The following is a 6,528-nucleotide window of genomic DNA, read 5'->3' as shown; positions in this document are numbered from 1 at the left end:
GCATGTGCTTTGTGTGTATGTGTGCATGCACACATGTGCATGTTAAAATTGATACTTAGGAGCTATTTATATCAGTCATAAAACACTTTTAAATTATGAGTAAATGTTCTGTGTCTCTCCTGTTCACAATGGAGTTGGAATGCTCTCTCTAAATACAATTTATTTTGCGATAAAGGTTAACAACTTTTTTTAGGTTACTAATGTGATTTTTGGTCCATTAATCCAGGCTCTTAAAATTATATTTCAGTTTCTAATTCTAATGTTTTGACATAAAACCACACCTTAAGAGCAGGAATGAATTTGACTTCATGTCTTCCTAAAAGCATGACTACCAGTTTTCTCTTTCTATAGTAAGGATATTTTTTTTTAATTTGAAAAGTACCATTATTTTTCTTTAGTGATCATATTTTATGCCACATTTCAACTTCTATGCCTCAGATATTTGTCACTTCAACATTGCTTTGTCAAGTCTTTATTACACCATGACTCTCTTTTTATTCTGCACATAATGAACAAGAGCATCCAGGGAAAACTGACACTTTTTATGGGTTTATTTCTGAGGTGGGAATTCATTTACATTGTATCCACTATATTTTAGTATCACACTGGGTACACTGCATTTCATAGGTGGAAACATTCAAACATTGATAATGCTGTTCAAAAGAAAGTTAAATGGGACAAAATTGCTATCTTTTATTATGAGAAATCCTTCGATTTAATTTGCATACTTTGGTATGATGCATAAAAGGCAATATATTTGAAAGGCTCACAGGCGTTTCCTGCAGGACATGTGCCTATTCATCTACATTTCTCTTTCCTTCTTTTGAAATAAGGGGCAAGAAACATGTAGAGTATTCTTAAACAGGAAAGCACAGGTACTTGCTCACCCTGTTGTCACTCCCAGCTGACCCAGTTTCTTCTCTTTTCAGACTCAATTGTCTACCTTCTTCAAGGAGTACCAACAATTCTCCTTGTGTATACTGAGTTTCCCCTTGCTTCATATAGATTTTGGGTTTTGTCTCGTCAAAAATACTGTACTTTGCTTAATTTTAGGGACCGTATTTTACAATTCTTGTACTCTTATTGTACCAAGTGTACAGTAAATTCATTTTGCTTTTGCATTCATTCAAACAATATTTAATTAAACACAAGTTTGTTGAAAATCCTTTAAACATGAGGCATCATACTAAGTACTCTGAAGACTACAGTGAACAATACATCCCTGCTTCTTATTTAGTGTAATGATTGAAGCTTCTTGAAGAAGTGTTCCTCAGGAAGCAGCAGGAACCAACAACTGAGGATTTGCTATCTCCAAATGTAGCTTTCTAAGAACCTCAGAGGTCTTTCAGAACTCAAGCTTCCCCTCATCTACTTTTGGGTTTATATGCAGGCTCACAGGCTAAGAAACTTACAGAAAGACACTGTCAGCAACAGTGACCTGTCCCTGAGGTGACCTCATGAGATCACAGTGGCATTAAAAATTCTGGAGATGTTGAGACAGCTATAGTGACTGTGGGACTGGACTTTTCATTTCTGTTTCCTTTACGTCATGGGCCACAGTAAGCAGGAATCACATAGGCCAAAGACCCCTTTTTGCTGTAGTTGTGGCTCTCACTCCTTCCCTTTCCCTAGGTTCCAAATGTCAGCTTCTGGATCAGAAAGAACAGAGGCTGGCAACCCTCTGCTCTGGAGAGAAGCAACTCTAAAGGCATTTTTGGTTGGCTGGAAAGCAATATTAGGGTTTAATTTTTTTTTTAAATTGTAACATCAGCTATCATTTTTTATTTGTGATGTGGTACGTATTTCTTTTGATCATATCCTGGTCAACACATTGTTAAGAAACGGGTTCTTGCCCAAGAGTTATAGGGATGGACAAACATACAACACCTTATGCTGGGCAGATGAGATTGATAGCCATTCATTAGTCACATATACTCACATCCCCAGGGAGAAGAATGCCATACACCATATAAGGTTACACAGGGGCTGTATTCAGGAACAGAACAAACAATTAATGGCTAAAGGAGGCAGGCTTTATAGTACCAAGAAGGTGAGGTGCTCTTATTATGTACTTTGTATTACCTCATTTAACCTTCTTAATAACGCCACTAGAGAGTTTTTAAAAATCTCTTATTTACAGTTGGTGAAACTGACGTTTATAGAATTTAATTCACTCCTTGTAATTTTCTGATAAATGCAAAATCCAAGATTCAAACGTGGATTTATATCTTTCTATAGTTGTGACATGTATAGTAGATTGTAAACCGTTTCTTGTGAATCATACCAGGCCATGCTTCCAACTCACAATGCATTTTGACACCAGAATATAGAGGAGAAAGTGGGGTATACATTTGTGATACTCCTTCTGCCTACTCTTCTCAATGAACTACACCTCAACTGATGGAAGATCTTTGGGTACAGTTCTTATGCAAAGTGCTAATATCTCACAAAATCTCAATAACTTCTATTTCCCATGGATTATGTTTCTCTTGAGTTTTTGAAGTTATCATGCCTATCTCAGGGAGACAGTTTAGATTAAAATGGGGACATGTGACTTGGAATCGTTCAATTAAAGTCATCTATGGCTATTTTCAGAAGCGAGCTAAATATTAACGGATACTAATGCCTACAATTACTCATCTTTTATGTCAGAATCAGACTGAACACACAAGGGCATTTGCTATTGATAAATGGTTTGCCCAAATAATTTTATAAAAGAAGAGCATAGGTTGTTTCTACACACATCACCCACAGCATATTTTCTCTTAAAATAAAGTGGTTGTTCCCTCCAGGCTCAGAATGCAGTAGCACTGATCAATTTCTCCAGTGTGGATGTTGGAGGGCGTTCACTTACAGCAGCAGGTAGAAAATTTGAGATCACTCTTTTTCTCATCCCTTTATTTTAGGTATACTTTTAGGATTATTTCTTATGGGTTGTAGCAGTTAGTTATTGCTGCCATAATACTGCATAACAAACGACCTACATGTCTCGGTGGCTTAAAAGCAGAAACAGTTATTTCTCTTGCTCATTGTTCTGAAAGTCAGCGAGGATGACTCTGCTTCAAGCTACTAGGTGTTCCACTTTGCTGGACTCCAGGAATCAGTTTCATGAGTCTGCCAGCCTTCTTAGATCAATGCTATCTGAGATATGTTCTTCTAATAGTGAAAGGCAGAGGTGTAGGAGGGTAAGTGGAAGCATTTGACACCCTGGCTCTGAGTGGGCACACTGTTACTTTTGACCAGTGGGAGGTACTGCAAGTCACATGGCACTGGGTAAGAAGTGATGGGACTGTGACCCAGTCTACTACAGGGCATCCAACATACTGGTACAGGGTCATTTGTTTTCTTCCTCTTGGCTCTTCAAATTTTGCCTCCTGATTCCTCTTTCTATATATCTAAATCTATATTCATATCTATGTCTATATATAAAATCACAGCAAATAGCTATATGAAAAACCACTTTAAAATGTATTTAATTTAGGCAAAGCTAAACCCTCAAAAAAAAAAAAGAAGATTAAAATTACACCAAGATTATTTCACCCCCAAAGCTGATATTTTTCTTCCTTTTTATATATATTTTCTGGATGAATCAAAAAGTTATGTTTTGGAGATGTCTCTACTGTTTAGGAAGAACCAGAAACTAAATTTATTGCATACTCTCTCAAAGAAAAATCAGTATGTTATAGCTAAAGCACCCAATTTTCTATAGAGAAGAGCAATGCAAGCATTCATGAATTGGGATAAAGCATGTACCCAGAATGTGATGCATTTTAATTTATTGTCTTAAGTAAGATCTTTTTATCTTAAAATGGTTAGTAGATTCTTGGTACTGGAAGTGTAATGTAATATGGTTGAGAATCAAACACAAACATAGTTATTAACATTAAATTGTTAAGTTTATCACTTATGATAAACAAGAGTTCTTACCACATCATGGTGGCTGGTTAAAACATACAAATGGTTACCTTTAATATATCCAGTGTTCCGTAATTTGTAAAATTCTCAGCTAGTCTTCTGCATGACAGGCAGTAGCTAAATTCAGGCCTGGCAGTACAGACTTGCAAATGGATTATGTGATGCTGATACATCACAGTCATCAGCACTTAGTGTCAGGAGACCGAGGTTATGGTCCCCATCCTGCCTTACTAATTTGGAAAGCCTGGTGAGGTACTAAAAGTTTCAGGGCATGGAAGATTATAATGGTACATGATGTACATTCCCAAGCTTCAGTGAAATAGCCCAAGTGTTAATTATCATGATAATGAGAAGCGTGTAGACGTGTGTTATTCTGGCATGGGGCAGCATTGCACAGCTCTGGCTTGGTGATGTGACCTCTAAAGTTAGAATACTTGAACTGTAATCCCCTGCTCTATCACTTGAATAAGGTGTGACCACAGGTCCTCCTGAGTTTATGATCCTCTCTGAGCTTCAGTTCTTTCATCTGTAAAATATGAATTATAATAGTATCTACTTCAGAGGGTTGAAGAGTAATCAAAGAAGGCATGAAAAATGCCTGATACCTGGCACATAGTAATTGCTTAATAAATGTTGTTAGCCAAAAGTTATCATTTTCATTATTTTAAAGTGTGTTAAATTTGTGCAACACTAAAGGGTTCCAGAGGGTGTTTTATTACATTGTCTTAAAAACAATATACTTCATTTTATTTTGAGAAGCAGTTATTGAACCTTTATGACTTTTTTTTTGTTGGTCTTTTAGACTCCATGAGATGGTATCTGAGTGGCTTGGAAAAGAATAGTTGTTTTCACCCACCTTTAAAAGACAACTCTTTTGGTAAAGTCCAGCTGTAGCATGCCACACCCTAATCTCCTGGATAAGAAGCTCAGACATTACCTAGGCTTTTCAAGAAACAGGCCCACACATGTATGGAGATGTGGAAGGTGCTAGAAGGGCAGAGATTTCAGCCAGTTATAACTCTTAGGTCAAAAATTAGACAAGAAATTTAATAAATGACATTAACATGAGCTCATTTTCTTGCAAGGTGACAAGTGATGATAGTTTTTTTATTTAAAGCCGTCATTAAAAATGGTCTTCAAATAAAATTAACTCCATCCTTTTCTGACAACCAGTATAAAAGATTTGAGACCATTTATTCTGTGATACAGTTTAAATCAAGCCTACTTTTGGCTAGATCACGTTGAACTTGACAGTGAAACCATGTTGCTGTGCTAGACTCATAAGCTGGTTATGCAAAGCCTCATCAACCCTATGTATTTTAATCATGAACTTCAGAGCCATTAAATGTAAGGGCCAGAGCCAACAATAACTACAAAATGATGATGACACACAGACAGATAGCATCTAACACATGCCTGGTTGCATCCCCCAAGCATCTCTCAAATTCACCTTCTTTCTTTCTCCACTGCCACAACTCTGGTCTATGCCTCTAGCTTTTGTTCACCTGAGAATTAGTACAATAAATACCCGAGCTACTTACAGCTAATTGTCCTCACATTCTTGAAAATTCATTCTAAATGCTGCTGCCAGTTGGCTTTCAGAAATAGAAAGTTGATCACGCTCCCATCTTAGCTTGGAGCTCTTCAAAGGGTTGCAATGGGTGGGATGGCAGGTTAGAGGGCTGTTGTTTCCAGAAATTCAAGATAATAGGTAGGAACCTAGTGGGTTATGAGTATGGAGACGAGATTATACCAGAAAACTGGACAAGGTTGATCTGGAAGTACCATGTCAGCATAAAGGGGTCTGTCCTGAATATTATTGAGAGGGACATAGGGATTTATTAAATGGATCTTAATAATGTGCATAAATGTCACTTTTAGATGAAATTTTAGAAATGTGTGTGCTGACAGAAGAGGTCTAAAAGGAATCAAAGATAAGGAAAGAATACTTATTCCTGAGTGGCTTTGGAATAATTTATAATTTCTCTTAGTGTCTTTTATTATTGCTCTCATTTTCTACATGATTTTATATCCTTAGATTTTAAAACATTGAAGTTATTTTTGTTTTGTAAGCAAACTAAAACAAAAGCAAAAGTCCTGAACTCTTTTTTTTTTAACCACTCCATAAGGCAAATTAAAATACCGTTAATTGGGTTCCTTTGCACTTGTCTCTTATTGTAGCTAAATCTATGGCCCAGTGAACTGTCTAAATAGGCTTCCCACTGTCTCTGGCTTCCAAATTTCTTGACTGCAGAAGTCTTTTTGAGCCTCCTACTGGCAGAACCAAAGCCCCTGCTAACTGAGCCGAGCCAGCTGTGAGTACCATTGACCAAATGGTAAGCCGATTATAATTACAGTGTTTTTGTTACTCTTTGAGAGGAAAGAGAGAAGAGCCATCATTTACAATCCTGGTCAGAGTTTTCAGATCTCCCAATCTCAGAAGTGATCATTGGAGTTGTAAACAGAGCCAATGTATTGCAAAAATTGCTGGAAGGGAATTAATAAAGCCTTCTGATTTTGTAGGCCCTGGTTTTAAGGAAAAGTATTTTAATGGGGTATTTGGGATTTTTAGCTCTAAAAAAAATGAAAATTTTTAATGAAGCTGGGCCAGGG

This window comes from Sapajus apella, unplaced genomic scaffold, assembly GCF_009761245.1.
Source record: "Sapajus apella isolate SASKATOON/1434 unplaced genomic scaffold, GSC_monkey_1.0 scaffold4, whole genome shotgun sequence".
NCBI classification, from domain to species: Eukaryota; Metazoa; Chordata; class Mammalia; order Primates; family Cebidae; genus Sapajus; species Sapajus apella.
This window is presented reverse-complemented; position numbering follows the sequence as displayed.